This window comes from Solanum lycopersicum, chromosome 8, assembly GCF_036512215.1.
Source record: "Solanum lycopersicum chromosome 8, SLM_r2.1".
In the NCBI taxonomy this organism is placed as follows: Eukaryota; Viridiplantae; Streptophyta; class Magnoliopsida; order Solanales; family Solanaceae; genus Solanum; species Solanum lycopersicum.
The window spans coordinates 66,821,728-66,839,924 of NC_090807.1; the positions used below are offsets into that span (position 1 = coordinate 66,821,728).

At 29.9% G+C, this 18,197-nt stretch overlaps 1 long non-coding RNA gene and 2 other non-coding genes across 3 annotated transcripts; 2 read left to right on the forward strand and 1 right to left on the reverse strand.

Annotated features, from left to right (window-relative positions):
• The first annotated feature begins 11,870 nt into the window (after positions 1–11,870).
• On the forward strand, positions 11,871–11,943 carry TRNAA-AGC (transfer RNA alanine (anticodon AGC)). Its single transcript has one exon. It is a non-coding gene; the product is annotated as a tRNA-Ala (tRNA).
• An 866-nt stretch (positions 11,944–12,809) lies between these two features.
• On the forward strand, positions 12,810–12,882 carry TRNAA-AGC (transfer RNA alanine (anticodon AGC)). Its single transcript has one exon. It is a non-coding gene; the product is annotated as a tRNA-Ala (tRNA).
• Positions 12,883–14,168: 1,286 nt separating this feature from the next.
• Positions 14,169–15,662, reverse strand: LOC101245190 (uncharacterized). Its single transcript, XR_011211334.1, has 2 exons — positions 15,272–15,662; positions 14,169–14,711 (listed from the first exon to the last, which is right to left on the reverse strand). It is a non-coding gene; the product is annotated as an uncharacterized lncRNA (long non-coding RNA).
• Positions 15,663–18,197: the final 2,535 nt, after the last annotated feature.

Sequence of the window (18,197 nt, forward strand, 5' to 3'; positions counted from 1 at the left end):
AAAATGTGCTCGAGTATCGAAATATGTCTTCCTTTCATCCATTAGACCAAAAATATCTTTTAAGGTTATTTTTAAGATTAAAATGTCATTCTTTAACAAAATTATAATATGACATAAATAAATTTTTAAATTAAACATGTGGCGTTAAAATATTGGTCCATATGAATTTTTAAACCAACTCAATAAAACTGACCTATCATTTTTAATATAACTCAGCTGATTTTTTAGTCTTTTTTTTTTAATCTACTTGATTTATTGAACGGATTTCACCACTATTGCTTTATTTGAGTGTCAAAGACTGAAATTTATCGAAAACATTGTAGTTTGAATTTAATCCTGGATCTATAAAATTCTTGTTGCGTACTCACATATGATTTATCAAGGAAACTAGACCTTCGTAGGACGGTCGGACAGACCGTGGTCACGAATATCCTCGGTGGTTCCACTGCGGGGATTGTCACCATGTGCAGACGAAGGTTACTAGTGGCACATTGGGATGCAATGAAGTTTTTGGTGGAAGTGAGCACTTGTTTTTCAAATAATAAGAAACAGGAAGATAGAAGTCCAATACAGACATCGATCAAATTCTTTGAGTTGGATCAAAAATTTACGTGGACCAACACTTTTATGCCATGTGTTTAATTTAAAAATTCATTTATGCCAAGTCAAAATTTTGTTAAAAATGGCATTTTTAATCTTAAAAATAACCTTAAGTGCATTTTTGATCTAATAGGTGTAAGGAGGACATTATGATCTATTTTCAATACATTGAGGGTATTTTTAACCCTTTTCGCATTAATAAATCACAGCTAATAGTAAGAGACTTTATAATTGTATCATTAGTATATGAATAATTTGTGTGCTTAGTTTCTCCTTATAATTCGTAAAATGTGTATTTTGAATTTACATACACTTAGGGCCCGTTTGGTCATACAATATAATATCATAATATGAAATCATGATATAAAATTAAAATTTTGTTTGAACATGCGATATGAAATTCTAGTGTTGTATATTTTTTCATAAACATAAAAATCTCATAAGTTCTAAAACTACTAAAATAGCCCAATTATTTATTCAATATTATCAAATAAACAAAAAATCATAAAATCGTATAATAAATTGTTTCAAAGTTATTTGTTCTCAAATTAAGTAAATGTTTCATCAATATATTTGAGTAAAAATGAAACACCTTTCACGGGCTCTTCAAGATTTTATTACTCAACAATCGCGAAGTGTGAGCTAAAGTGATTGTATGTTAGTGAGAATAATAAATCTTATAAAGTAATGATGTGATAATTAATTATATTTACATGTGAAATAATTGATTAGTAGATATAAATGTGGAGTTGTTTTAAAAAAATATAAACTTGTGGATCAATTTTTGTATTAAAATAATTCAAATCATGATATGGAAATATGGTATTCCCATATGATTCCATATCATGTTTTTAGAGAATATGATATCACATCTCATGAAATGAGATTATGAGATGAAACCAGTGTAAAATCGCATGTCCAAACGCTAATTTCATCTCACAATACCATATCGTGATATGATATCACATCGCCAAACGCCTACTTAATAATGTGTATTTACTATTTCTTGAAATATGTATCACTTCTTTAGTAGTCCCTCTGTCTCTATTTAGTTGTTCGCTTTATAAGTGACATACCTACTAAGGCATCAATGATTATCATATGTTAGTTACAGTTTTACCATTAACTTAAAAGATTATGCAATTTTTCAAGTAATAAATGTATTTTCTTATTCCAAAAAGCATGCATTACAACTTAGTAATACTAGAAATTTTATAGATTTAAATAAGGGCATATTAGGGGAAAAATTATTATTCTTTCTTGATTTGTTAGAATGGACAAGTCACAGAATTTTTACTCATAAAACGCAATTGATAAAAGCGTTTTAGCCTTATTTGATCAGCTTTCTATTTAGGTATTTGAAAAGCAACTTTTTTAAAGTTTTCAACGACATGACGGTTTTTTAAATGATAAAATATTTATCTTTTCTTTATATTATAGAAGTAATAAATGAAATAATAAATATATTTTAATAGAGTAGGCAAATAAAATTAAGTAGAAGGGGTAATATAGTAATTTAAACAATAAATAAGAAGTCGCATAATTTGACTCATAAAACGCTATTAAAATAAGAAGTCAAATTATTTTATAAATAAGAAGTCACAGAATTTTACTTGTAAAATGCTATTGCTGATTTCGTTTTATGCCTTAACTTGTCATCTCTTTCTATTTAGGTATCCGAGAAGTGTTTTTTCAAGTTTTCAACGAAATGACGTTTTTTAAAATGATAAAATATTTGTCTTTTCTTGAGATTATAAAAGTAATAAATAAATATATTTTTAATATAGTGGACATATAAAATTAAACAGTTGGGATAATATAGCAATTTCAACAAGAAATAATGAGTCGAAAGATTTCTCATAAAACGCTATTGGTGAAAGTGTTTTATGCTTTATCTTATTAGCTCTCTCTATATATGTATCCGAGAAGCGTTTTTTCAAGTTTTCAACGACATGACCTTTTTAAAATTATAAAATATTTTTCTTTCATTGATATTATAAAAGTAATAAATAAATACATTTTTAATAGAGTGGACAAATAAAATTAAATAGAAGGGTAGTATAGTAATTTCAATAAATTTCGCATACCCAGTGTGATTTGTATATATCTATGATACATGACTATCTCGCTCTTCTACCTCTTTATCTCGCTCATCTACTATGTATCTGATAACAAAAATATATATATCTTCCTCCATATATGATAGAGAACTCTTAATTTTCTCCGTCTTATGGAATGACTTTTACTAATTCTTTTGACTGCATTAATCTATCTATTCCAGTAATCTCATTTGCATGAAGACCTAATTGCATTTGGCATATTTGTTGCTGTTACACATCTGCTACAAGAATGCTTTTTGTTTGAAGTCACATTGCATAACCTCTTGAGGATCATTTTTTCATTCCAGTAGGTGGAATATGTGTGAACTTTTGAATGTTAGTTATTTCAGGTTTGCAGTATAACTGTGAGACAAAATGGTAAAGGTGCTCAAAACAGTTCGAAAGGATGTCTTCCGCGGGTTGTAAGACAGTATTCAGCCGTGTTTTTCCATTTAACTTTCAGGCCGAGAAACATAGTCTGTGGAAAATGGCGGAACAACTAGGAGCAAGTCGAAAGGAAATAGACATGATGAACTACTCTGCCTCCAGTTTTCATAGTAAAGAAATCTACAGATAAAACAACTGAAAAGAACTCTCATAAAAACAGCTGAAAGTATTGTAGAGAAGGGTAGCATGTCATTTACTACAATGCATTATCGTATCGACTAAGACCAACAATCTGCAAGAAGCTTACATATTAATCATCTTACAGGGTCCTAATAACTACCCGAAAATCTTGCAATTTACAAACTTTCAAATTAAAAGCTCAGAAAAGCACAGTTATGTTTCATTGTCATAGTCAGTCTTACAAAGACTGAGATCATCCAAAGTGCTGAATTCACCTAAAAGAGATCCATAGTTATCGATGATTGGTAAGCCCAATTTCAGTGAAAATTTGACTGCTTTGTTATCACCTGGAAGTTGCATCCATTCCCCCTTCCATAAATTTTCATCATCCTCTTGACCTTCTTGCTTCTCCCCTGCACTAGAATCAGTTGGCATATAGCTTTGCAGCTCAGCCTTCTTTGAGCTCTGAAGATCGAGTTTCTTAGACTGATAAGCATGGAAAGCTTCTTCAGCAGTGCTTATTTCGTGAGAATCAATCCTTTCCTCATTTCCACCATTTGATGAATTTGAGATTGGAACATTAATATCTGATCCACCAGCTGATTCGAGTTCACGATTTACATTTACATGTCTCGACTCGGCATTGACTAATTTCTCTAATTTCTCGTCTTGTGTAGAATGAGTTTGTTCATTACCACGTTGCCGCTTGGCATGGACTAGTCTGTCAAACTCGAGCTTCTTAGATTGATAAGCCTGGAAAGCATCTTCAGCAGTGCCAAAAGTCCCCAACCAAATTCTTTTCTTACTGATGGGGTTTCTAATCTCAGATGTATATTTGCCTGAATCCTTTCTCTTGTGAACCCTAAAGAAACGTGTTCTCGTTTTGTGAGAATCAATTTTTTCATTTCTTCTTCTCACTCTAGAAGTATTTAAGGTTTGATCATGATTAGCCACAGATACGGATGGCAGAACAGGTGATTCAGGCTGCTGAACTTGATCACAGTCCTTAAGTTTATTCTCCTGATTTCCCTGCTGACCTAATCTCTCAAGCTCAGACTTCTTGGAGAAATAAGCTTGTGAAGCCTCTTCAACTGTGTCAAAAGTTCCTAACCATACTCTCTTGTGCTTAATTCGGTCGGTAATCACAGCACCATACCTCCCTTTCTTTTGCCTTCGGATTCCAATTAAGCTTATCTTGGCTTTAGGATCGCAACTTGTAGTAGTATTACACTCATCACATGATTCTGTGCCATGTACATTATCCATTAGATGTGTGGTTTCTCTAGAAGACTCGAGTTCTTTTTCTGACGTCTTGTTGTTGTGAACCCCAACAATATCTGGTGTTGCTTTGTGAGAATCGATTCTCTTATTTCTTCTACCACCACTAGCAGCATTCAAGGTTTGGTCATTATTTATGGACAAGTATGCCACAAGTGATTCAGGCTGCTGAATTTGATCACGAGTCTCCTTATTACCCTGCTGATTTAATTTCTGATTCTCAAGCTCAGACTTCTTAGAGAAATAAGCTTGTGAAGCCTCATCAACAGTGTCAAAAGTGCCCAACCATACTTGCTTATGCCTAGTTGTGTCTGTAATCACTGCACCATACCTTCCATTCTTTTGCCTACGCACTCCAATTAAGTTTTTGGCTTTAGGATTGCCTGTACTAGTATTACATTGATCAGATGATTCTGTGGCATGGACACTACCCATTAGACATGAGGCGTCTTTAGAAAATTCAGGTTCTTTCTCTGACGTCTTGCTTTTGCGAACCTCAACGACATGTGTTGTTCCATGAAAATCAATTCTTTCAATTCTCATACCCACACTAGCAGTATCTAAGGTTTGAACACCCTCCACAGACAAGGATGCGTGTACAACAGGTGATTCAGGCTGCTGAATTTGACCATAATTCTTCTTTGGTCTATTCTCCTTATTATGCTGCTGGTTTAATTTCTCATTCTCAAGCTCAGACTTCTTGGAGAAATAAGCTTGTGAAGCCTCTTCAACAGTGTCAAAAGTGCCCAACCATACTTGTTTATGCTTAGTGGTGTCTGTAATCACAGCACCATACCTTCCATTCTTTTGCTTTCGCACACCAAGTAAGCTTATCTTGGCTTTAAGATTGCTTGTACTAGTATTACATTCGTCATACGATTCTGTGTTTTGGACAACACTAGCCACTAGACATTGGGTTTCTTTAGAAGATTCGGGTACTTCTCCTGACATCTTGCTCTTGTGAACTTCAACGATATGTGGTGTTGTCTCGTGAGAATCGATTCTTCTATTTCTACAACCCACACTAGCACTATCTAAGGTTTGATCACTAGCCACAGACATGGATGACAACACAACAGGTGATTCAGGCAGCTGAATTTGATCACTATTCTCCTTCGGTTTATTGTCCTTATTACCTTGTTGTCTTAGTATCTCAAACTCAGACTTCTTGGAGAAATAAGCTTGTGAAGCCTCTTCAACAGTGTCAAAAGTGCCTAACCACACCTGCTTATGCCTAATTTGATCTGTAATCACAGCACCATACCTCCCATTCTTTTGCCTTCTCACTCCAATTAAACTTACCTTAGCTTTATTAGATGATTCTGTGTCACCATGAACATTAGACATCAAACATGATTTGTGCATAAATGGCTCTTTTTCTTGAAATTTGTGCATGTTAAAGCTAAAGCCTTTAAACTCCTCATCAGTACCCAAGAATGCCCCTTTTTCCCTCATTTGCCATTCATTTACAAATAAGGGCATTTTACCATCAGTTTCTTGTTTGTTACTTTGTGCTTTGTGATTTGTGTTTTGTAAAGGAATAACAGACTTTACCTTATCAACAAAAATCTCTGGTTGCTCAATTTGTGTCATCTTCTGTTTCTTGTTGCTACTTTTTCCTTCTTCTTCTTCTGCTAGTAGTCCTTCTTCATCAGTTTCCATGGAGATTCTGTAAAAAAAAAACTACAATGTACAGTGAATTGATAAATTTCTTGATGAGTTGAAAGGTTTTTTCAATTTTTGTTTTTGGAATTATTGGTTGAGAATTTATGAGAGTGTTTTGCCACTCAGTTCTTTCTATAGTAGTACTCTACTCCTCCTCCTGTTTCAGTAATTGAAGGAAGTTTTATTATTTATTATTATTATTATTATTCCTAACGTTAAAATAACTATATAAAAAATTAAGTTAAATTTATAGTTTTAAAAGATTATATAGTAAAATACATATATTATAGCATAGTTACAAGTGATATAAAAAAGGGAGTACTAAAATAAATTTTCCATTTGGACACGTGTTTTATTATTTATGTTTAATTGTTGCATATATTCTCTTATTTTAATCAGAAAGGGTTCTTCTTTTGATATTGTTGTCTCATTAATGAGATTGTATTAAAAAATAACTTGTCTTTAAAATGCCTAGGTGATGCTAGGGGCATGTTTGGACATACAGTTTTTACCTCTTTCTCTTATTCAAAAATAAAAATGAAATGTTTGGTAAATGGTAATAGATGATGACACTTCAAAAAAAAAATGAGTTTCAAGTTTGAAACAAGGATTTTGATAGTTTTCCAAGTAAATATTTTTTCACTCACAAAACTTCTACTTTTATTTCTAAGCTATAATTTTCCCCTTCCAATATCATAAAATTTTTATTTTCAAATGCATATCAAATCATTTACTCATAGTCAATCAGATATATATTTCATCCGGACAAGAGCCTAAAATACCCTTAAAGTATTGAAAATGGTATAAAATTACCCTTCATTCATCTATTGGCTCCAAAATGCCCTTTTCATCCACCTATTGGCTCCAAAATACCCTTGTCATCCGCATTTGGGTTCAAAATTGACCATTTTTTAATTGTTTTAAAATTAAACTCTTTAAATATTTTTTAAATTACTTGGCGTTCAACTATTAATTATAATTTTAATTTATTAATAAAATTTATAAATCAATTCACTATCACTCATTACTAACTAAACCTCACTCAAATAATAATTCAATTATAATATCAAATCGTCATAAACACTACTAAAACACGATGAAATTATAGATTACTGAAAATGAAATTCAAAATTATTCGAATCCGAATTGAAGCCCCAATTAAATTTAGGTTGAGCCGCTTATTTAGGAGGACACTTTCTTTCAAAATTGAATTAGAAATTTATAATTAAAGGTAAAGAAGTAATACATTCCGAATTAATTCATGCACTTTTTTTAAATACAATTTTATAAATATTTATGATTTCTTATTTTAAAACCTTTAATATATTATTTTGAAAAAAAAGTTACCTATGAAGTAATATCACATAATTGAGACGTAAAAATAATTAAGATGAACATAGTTAGACTTTTAAGTTTATCGGTGATTTTTATGTAGCCACTTGGATGTATGATAATTTACTTCTATATTTTTTAAAAACACTCAATTGGCAATAACTTGCATTAATAATGTGACGGTTTCATTAATTTGAAGGGATTTAATTAGTAATGGATGGGTAGTGGATTGATTTATAAATTACACTAATAAGTTAAATTATAACAAATAGTTGAGCGCCACGTATTTTAAAAAATATTTAAATAGTTTAAATATAAAACCGTTAAATAAGTGGTCAATTTTAAACCAAAAGGTGGATGACAAGGGTATTTTGGACCCAATAGGTGGGTGGGAAGGACATTTTAGAGCCAATAGGTGGATGAAGGGTAATTTTGTAGCATTTTCAATACTTTGAGTGTATTTTAGGCCTTTTCCGATATTTCATCCGATAGGTGTTCCAAAAAAAAAAAAATTCATTCAACTCCTCTTGCAACTTCTGGCCTTTTAGAGCACGGTTTAAAGATTAATTTTTAAGCAAACTGAATTTTTTTGATAAAATCTAGAATTTCGCAAGTAATTTATAAACGTGAGGCGATCATTCAATGTTTTCATTTATGAGATTGAATAATATAGGAGCAATAATTTTACTCAAGTCTTGTATGTAATTTCTATAAAGTATGATTGTATGACACCAAATCCTAGCTTTTCAATCTTTTCAGCTATTAATAGGAATAGGAATAGGAGTTGGTAAAAAATTGAAATTATGTTAGGGAAAGTCTTGTCATTTCACAGCCATGACTGAATATTGTAATGAGATATTGCATAGACATTAACTACTATAAACTGAATCCTAAAACTTGAAACTATCAAAAAAAGTTTTTGCAATGAGAACAAACTAGAGAAATCGCTGCATTGTTTAATAAATACTAAGATCGTCCAAACTGCTAAATTCACCTAAAAGATATCCATGATTGGTAAGCCGAGTTTCAGGGAAAACATGATTTCCCGATCATTATCACCTGGAAGTTGCCCCATCCACAAATCTTCATCGTCCGCCCATTGCTGCTGCTTCGCCTTGACTAGTTTCTGAAGCTGGAGATTCTGAGAATCATTAGCCATAGACAAGGATGCCGTTGAATTTGATCAGTTTCTACCATTGGCTTAATTTCTCAAACTCAAGACTTTTTGGAGAAATAAGCTCGTGAAGCCTCTTCAACAGTGTCCAAAGTGCCTAACTAGACTCTCTTGTGCCTAATTTGATCTGTAAACCTAGCAGCATACCTCCCACTCTTTCACCTTTGGATTCCAACTAAGCTTCTCTTGACGCATAGGAGTATTACACTCATCAGATGATTCTTTGCCATAAACAGTAGCTATCAAACCCGAGTTAAAAACTGTGGATGCCTGTGATAAACACGGAAACCTTTTCATCAGTAGTGCCTATTTCGTGAGAATCAATCCTTTGCTGAGTTCTGCCATTAGATAAATTTGAGATTGTAACATCAATTTCTGATCCACCAGCTAAATCCAGTGTAGAATGAGTTTGTTTGTTACTACATTGCCCCTTTGAATCGACGAGTTTCTGAAACTCGAGATTCTTAGCTTGATTAAGCCCGTGAAGCCTCTTCAGCAGGTGTCAAAAGTTCCCAACCAAATTCTTTTCTTGTGAGATGAAAAAATGAAATTGGGGTTGTTTGAATGTCAGAATGAGCAGAGTGTACTACGACGCCATCGCTCTCCACAATGTACACAGAGCACTATTGTAAACCTCCATTTGAAGGTTGATGCGTGGTACTTGCATATTTGTTTGCACGCAAGGGAAAATGATTAAAAATATTTGTTAGTAATATTTATATTTATATTTATATTATATTAAACAAAATTCTTCTCCAAAAGCACATACTCTGATTGCTAACGGGCAACCTGAAAAATCAAGTTATGAGTAATCGATCATAAAATGCGTACTTAACACTACCAACAAGGATTTGATGATAAGTTTTGTTGCTCAAACTATTAAAAAATGTCGTTGTAATATTTGCGTTAGATCCTTAAAAAAATCACCATCTTAGGAGCATGGAGTTTTCAATATGCACACATCGACATTTTAAAAGAATAACAATTACAAACTTACAATCTATATGGTATGTGAAATGTAGTTATTGCCCTCTTCAATCTTACAAATACTGAGATCATCCAAAGTGCTGAACTCACCTAAAAGAGATCCATAGTTATCGATGATTGGTAAGTCTAGTTTTAGTGAAAACATGAGACTGCCCTGTCATCACCTGGAAGTTGCATCCATTCCCCCTTCCATGAATATTCGTCGTCCTCTTGACCTTCTTGCTTCTCCCATGCAGTTGTTCGAATCTATTAGCATATTGCTTTTCAGCTCAAGATTGAATTTCTTAGACTGATTGTCTATTTTGTCAGGATCAATACTTTGGACAGTTCCTCCGTTAGATGAAATTTGAAAACGGAATATCAATATCTGGTGATCCACTACCTGATTCCAGTTATGCTTATCCTGGTTTTAGGATCACAGCTTGTAGTAATACAACACTCATCAGATGACTCAACGCATGAGGTCGCTTTAGAAGATTTAGGTTCTTCCCCTTGAGAATCGATTCTTTTAGATATTCCACTTTCACTAGCAACAGTATCTAAGGATGCCACCACAAACGATGATTCAAGCTGCTGAATATGATCGCAATTCTTCTTCAGTATATTCTGCTGATTTCCCTGATGGCTTAATTTCTCAAACTCCGACTTCTTATAGAAATAAGCTTGTGAAGCCTCTTCAACTGTGTCAAAAGTCCCCAACCGGACTCTCTTATGCGTAAATGGATCTGTAATTACAGCTTCATATCTCCCATTCTTTTGCCTTCTGGCTCCAATCAAGCTTACCTTAACTTTAGGATTGCAACTTGTAGTATTGTTACAGTCATCAGATGATTTTGTGCCACAAACATTAGCCATTAAACCTAAGTTAAACACTCTGCATCCCTCTTTAGCTATACGAAAAACTTCTTCAACACTGCCTATTTCGTGAGAATCAATCCTTTGCTCGGTTCCTCCATTAAATGAACTTAAGATCACAACATCAATTTCTGATTCCCAAGTTGATTCCATGTGACATACTTCACCATTCACATTTTCATTACCTTGCTTTACATCTGATTTCTCAGAATAATATTTTCCTCTCTTGTAAACCTCAACAATACTTCTCGTTTCACGTTTTCTTTCACTCTTCTTATTTCCTTGATTCCTTAATTTCTCATTCTGAAACTCAGATTTCTTAGAGAAATAAGCTTGTGAAGCCTCTTCAACAGTGTCAAAAGTGCCTAACCATACTTTCTTATGCCTAATTCGATCAGTAATCACAGCAGCACATCTCCCATTCTTTTGCCTTCGGATTCCAATTAAGCTTACATTCGCTTTAGTTTTGCAGTTTTTACTAATATTACACTCATCATATTCAAGTGTTTCCCCTTGATTGACATTAACTACTAATTTCTTAGAATCCATGTAATTTTGTTGTAAAAAAGGAGTTATAAGCTTTACCTGTTATCAGAAGAAAAATCTCATCAACTCCAGTCACCGGCTGATTAACTGATGACGACGATCCGTTTAGGGTGCAACATCCGGGTCGGACTCTACCATTCGGGTCACTTGCTGCTCAATTGATCAACTTCCATGGCGATTTTGTTATTACAAAAAAAGGGCAAAATACGTTGAATTGAATGAAGTATTTAGGGTGAGATGAAAGAGGGAAATTGCGGTTTGTTGGAATTCGGATTGAACAAGAGTACTTTCTGCAAAGTACTATATTTTATTTTTATTTTTATTTTTTGAGATTAAAATATATAAATTTTTGTTTAATATTTTAATTTCTTTTTAATAATATTTACAAGTAAAATTACAAATCATAAATTGAGTCGTGAGAAGTGATATTTTTGGATCTCCACTCAAGCTCCATAACAATCAATTTGAAGCAATTGCTCATCATTTCTCGTAAATATTTAATTGAATATTGTTATCAAATTATTTTAATTTTATAAAATTAAGTAATTTAATAAAGTAAAAATGTATATTACGAAATTTTAAAACATCTTATTAAAGAATGTATATGTTTAATATCATCTGAATGATAAGTAGAATTGGGATTTTTTCGCATTCTTACAAAATAAATTTAAAAAAATAGTTCTTTTAGATTTATGTGTAAAAAGTAAAGATCCTTGTGAGAACTATAAACATATATGAAAAAATAAATCTAAAATTTTTGCCACCATGGGGATGTAGCTCAGATGGTAGAGCGCTCGCTTAGCATGCGAGAGGTACGGGGATCGATACCCCGCATCTCCATTTTTTTTTACGAAATAAGGTTGTCACTTTATTTTATCGAATTAGTGATCTCATAAATCGAGTTTGGGAAGGTTATCACTTTATTTTATTGGATCGGTGAATTCATAAATTGAATTTGGGAAATCGATATTTATGCAAATTGCAAACCTTATTTTTACATTGGGTAAACCGTAAAGTCTTAGATTTTTTTGTTAAATTCCTCTATTCAAAAATAGTATTTTCAGAACAAGTTAAAAAAATATATACGTAAAAAAGCTATGCTAAAAAAAACTAAGGTATTGAGAACAAGAAAACAATAGATATAATTAAAGAAAATAAAATAGCATCATAATAAGATAGAGGAATACAATAGTATTGACCCAATAATGGTGAAATTGATATGGAAAACCAAATAAGGTATTCTAAACTAGTGTCATATTCATGGACAGAATAAATAAACAACCATTAAATATACTAATCTTGCTAGTTGGATGTAAAATTTCAAAGATATTATTGGTGTCATAGATAAAACAAAATATTTTTGGGATAACTTTAGTTTTGTTGTAAAAGTTGAAGATGATTTATCTCATGACTAATAATTAGTGTGGACATAAATTATTTTTGCTTCTGGGTGGAACAATAGTTTTAAATAATTTATCTCAGGATAAAATATTTAGAATGACAAAAATTTCTCTTTATATTTTCACACATTTTACACTAATGAAGGACGGTTTTATAATAAAACAATTTACTCATAGAAATTATGCAATACATATTATTTTTAATTACTAAACAGGGACTAAAAGCTAATCTTATCATAAGTGGTTTTCGAACTAAATAACCTGCAAATTTTTTCAATAAAAATTTCCATATTTTAGTAAACAAAAGGGGATGTAGCTCAGATGGTAGAGCGCTCGCTTAGCATGCGAGAGGTACGGGGATCGATACCCCGCATCTCCATTTTAGTTTTTTTTTTAAAGAAAATGATTATTGAAAAGTATAAAATTTGATGGAATTTTAAACTATCGACACCAAAAAATTGTTATAACTTTTTCTTAATACTTATTTTCCAAAATAGTAAGAAAGTTTGTAAAAAAAATAATATCTCGTGTCCGGTATATTGAAGCCTGATTAAATTTGAATTCACGTCGAAAAGTCTTACATAAAAAATTAAGCCTCCCTAACAAAGTGACTTCATAACAAGGTACATTGTAAATTGTTATATTTACTTCATATATGGCTCTATTATGCTAATTAGTACCTAATCACACTACTAATTTGGATGAAGAAGAAGAAAAATGATTAATATACCAGAAATTGATTAGTTTAATTTCCATTTTTTTTTTTTGGAGTTTTCAATTCAGCCACCGTCCTTGAATTTGTCTTTCTGAGCAAAAGGAATACAATTAATACCAAACTAGACAACTTTGATTTGATCTCTACATAGCAAAGTATGAGTACAAATTTAACTTTGAAAAATATATGTCCACATTAACTTTCGTTTTGGTCATAGATTTTGATGTTAAAATTTCCAAAAAAAACAAGTTTTTAAAGTTGTAATTCTTAGAATTTGAAGTTATATTTGGTTAACCAGTTTATCGGGAAAAATAAAAGTTTTGTGAGTCAAAGTTACGAAGTCATAAAAACGAATCTAAGCTAATTTTTGAGAATTTAAAATTATTTGAAGATCAAATTTTCAAAATATCTAATCAATTTCATGATCATTTAAAGATAAAATTTAAAATTTAATTTCAAAATTTATAGTCAAACATTAGTTTATTTGTATCACTTTCTCACCAAAGAATGGTTAAATATAGTGTAGTAGCAATAATAGTAAATTAGATCGACATCAAACCACATATTAAAATGATTGATTTTGAATTTAATTCTATCTCTAAAATATCACAATCCTAAAAATAATATTTTTGCATTTTAATATTCTTAATTAATATAGGACACTTAACACCCATTGCATCTTAATTTTCTTAATTAATATTGGACACTTAACACCAATTCCATCTTAACACTCTCCATTATTAGGGTCGAAACCATTACTTGAGAGGCCATCTTTGGTCCTAGGCAAAAAAACACTTTGATTTGTGCGTCTAGTTAATTTATCTGAATATTTATAACATAAATTGTTTTAATATATTAAAATTTAATATTCGATATACGAAAAATAAAATTGAATTTAATCTTGATATCATTTTATAAAATAATAAACCTATTGTTGGCTTGCCTCCAGATTCTAACCATAAAAATTACCTATCTTATATATTAGACGATCGCGATATATTATCGAAGATCATATAATAAAGTGATAACATCACATTTACTCAAATGTGATCGCTACATAAAATTAACTAACATATATTGAAACAACTTATAAATTAGGAGAACATTTGGTCTAACAACACCACCATAGCCATGGCAAATCCAGAATCAAATCCTGGCATTACAATTAATGCAAAAACTTCTAATCCAAAAGTAACACCACCAATTACTGCTTGTTTCTTCCTAATTTCTGCCACAACATTTCTTGATTTTGCATCCAACACTTTACATGTTCTGTTTGCATATGACCCTTCAATAATATAAGAATATGTCTTGTTTGATGATGTTCCATGATAATAAACATGGGCAAGTACATTAATATTACTATGTAAAATCTTCATTTGTTTCTTTACACAAAATATAGGCTTCTTTCTTAATGATGATGCCTTGTAATCATGATCTCCAAGTACTTCTCCTTCATATATGAACCAATTATTGTCTACTATCCTTAGTTTCTGGTAAAAAAGATCGAGTCAGAATATTCACTAATGAAAAATATTAAAAAAAAACATAAGGAATTACTATACTTGCCTTTTTTAAAAAAATCAAACTTAAAAAAATTGATATATCCTTTATAATTTGCTCATATTCCTAGTGATGACTTAATGATTTAAAATTTCTTAATGCTATTAAATTATATAAAAGATAACTACAAATAAAAATATATTAAAATAAAACTATAAAACTAAGTTAGTATTTGGCCATACATATCTAGACTTCAAATTTCCAATTAGTAAAATACATCTCTAGACTTCAAACACAATTTCTAATACTTAAATTTTCAAATTTCAAAACTTTAAATCTACGGCCAAACAAGAGGTTTAAAATTGTATCAAGTTGGCAAAGTAGAGTTGTTATTTGCTAAGATAGAATTAGTCTACCTAATTAATAGTTGTTGATATTTGTTAAACTTATTAAAAGTAGTTCTTTTGTCTATGGTCGATACAACATTAACTCTCGAAAAATAAAATATAAAATATGACAGATAAAATAAAACGGAGAGAGTATCAATTACCTTATGGCGACATATAGTGAGAATAGGTTTTCCAGAAGCATCCATTAAAATAGTTTGGTCACGTCTACCAGAATAATTATCAACTCTATACACTAAATTTCCATCGGACCCAATAACTGTAAATCCTTTACAGCTAAATATAAGTGATTTTCTCCATACTGTTAACGATATACACGATGACGATGACGATAACGACGACGACGATGTTGTTGTTAATTCCTTGCAGCTGCTATTATTGTTCTTAAAATCTTGATGATTAAAAGATCTGGAACTTATTGATTTTAAGAAGAGAAGCATTTTTTTTCTTGTTTTCGAATAATTCTCTCTCTAGATATGTGTGTTTTTTTTTTTTTTGGAAACTTTTTGGCTAACGTAAGATAGGAAATGAGATATTTATAGATGCTGTGATTTTATTTTTATTTTAGTTTCTGGATGTAATTCAATTATTTTTTTGTAGTGTTTGTAAAAAAGGAGACAGATAAATATAACGTGTGTCTGTTGCACATTGGTTGAGGCAGTATATTTTGTGTACGACGTCGTGTTTTCATTTATCTATAGTGGAATGAATAATTGTATGATTGTCAAATACCTTCGATCAGGATAAAACAGTTTTGTATTTTATTTTTGTATTATTATACTTTATATTTTCATACGTATTAAAAAAAAAATTTAGAGATAATAATATACTTCATATGTTTACTTTTAATTTTTATATTGTGTTTTTGAAAATTAATTAAATTACATTAATTTAATATTTTAAATAAAAAATATTAGATATTTAAAAACTATAAAAAAAAGTATCATAACTTGCATATTTTTTTGCATATAAATATGATGAAAAATATATCATAAAAAGCTAATTAAAATTCTCGACATTTGAGTCTAAAAAGGAAATCATGACCATTAAAGTGTTGTCATTATACTATACTCCCATTGTCCCATTTTATCTGAGAGGTAATTTGACTTGTCACTGAGTTTAAGAAAGAAAGAAAAACTTTTAAAGTTTGTGGTGCAAAATAAATGATAGAAATTTGTGTGGCTGTAAATTATTTCATTAAGAATAAAAAAATATTTTATAGTTAAATTGTTCCTTAATATAAAAATATGTCATTTTTTAAAAACTCACTAATAATAAAATAAGTCAAATAAATTGGGAGAGAGCAGTAATTAACATCAATAATAAATTTGAATATTTATAAATAACACTTTATATAAATATTGCTAAAACATCAAAAACCAAGCATAAATACTCAGCAAAAAAATTTGCTATTACTGTCTCGTCCTAATTGCTTGTCTATTTTTATTTTTTTAGTTTTTCCTAATTGTTTGTCCATTTTGATAAATTAAAAAAGGATATTTTTTTTAACTTATTATGCCCTCAATTAATTACTTTGAAAAAAATAAAAAAATTTAAAAATCTTAAAGTATTAATTCATTTATTTCATAATTAAATATAATAAGGATAAAATGATAAATTTATCATGTTAATAATTATTTTTTAATAGATATATTAATTCAAAGTGAATAAGTAATTAAAGACGAAGGAAGTAATAAATATCTATAGCGAATGAGGAATCATTCATAAAACTTAATTTTTTTTCTATTTTAAATAGAGAATTAACTTTTCTCATTTTTTTAATCAACTTGTTCTTTTAGTGAAAATAAATTTTCAAAAATATTTTTGATCAGTCAAAAAAAATGAAAAATTGGCATGATCAATACCAAACACACATTATGAGACTATAGTCAAACTGTGATGATTGTTGGAAAATGTGCCACGTGTATGATTAAGCTAATTGAATTATGAGATTCCTTATTGTTTGTCCTCTTACTAATTTGTTTAATTTTTTAATATTCTTTTAATTTTGTCTCCTAAATCAGAGTTAGGAACTTCGATTAACGATATATCTTGTTAATAAGAGACAAAATATTGAACCACAAATTCTGGAAGGTAAATTATGAATTCTTAAGACATTGCCGCTGTTTCTTTTTGACATTCATTTACACGACTTTTATGTGCTCAAATTATAAGTTTGATATATAAATTATATGAAAAATATTATTATAAGTTGTTATTTTTTTAATGATAATATGATTATGAAAAAATATATTTTAAATATTGATACAAATTTATTTAGTTTGACTTTTAAAAAAATATCTATAATAATTAATATGAAATAGAAAAAATATTTAATTTCACGCGCATGAAAAAAAATTTAGCCTAAACTTTAAAATTATCAATTTTTGTCACGAAAAAGAAAGAACATATAAACCACCAAAGTCTTTTTTAATTTTTTCTAAAAGTTTGCACAAAATGATCAATTTAGTCACTGTATTGGAACTAGGAAGGACTCGATCCAATCCTTTTAATTTGTCACTTTATAAAATAAGAACACATTAAAAATGATTTAATTCTATTTTTTTTTATTATAAGAGATATAAGATTAAATTAATAAAAGTTATTTTATTTAATCATTTAATTTTTAAAATATAATGATCATTAGTTTAATATGGTGTCAAAAGTGTGATTAGAAGTTTTGATTTCGAATTTCACCTTTTCTTATTCTTAAATAAGAATTTTTACTTCTTCAATTTAGAAAACAAAATCAAATTCGAACATGAAGGATTGTGTTAAAAATATATTATATAATTAAGTAAAATATTTATGCTTTTTTCTGACCAATTAAGCTTATACAATGAGATTAATACTAATCACCACTCTAAAATTCACTAGTACTCCAAAAAGAACATAATCATTTGAGTAAGAGATAAGATTAATTTAATTAAATATCTTAGCTTATTAATTTTCCTTGTTAAACAGGAGATTGATCATTGATGACTATATAAAGCAAAATTTAAGAAGAATTAGCCCTCTAAAAATATGTAATAATTACATTTTAATAAAGTTTAATGCATGTGGCATAAA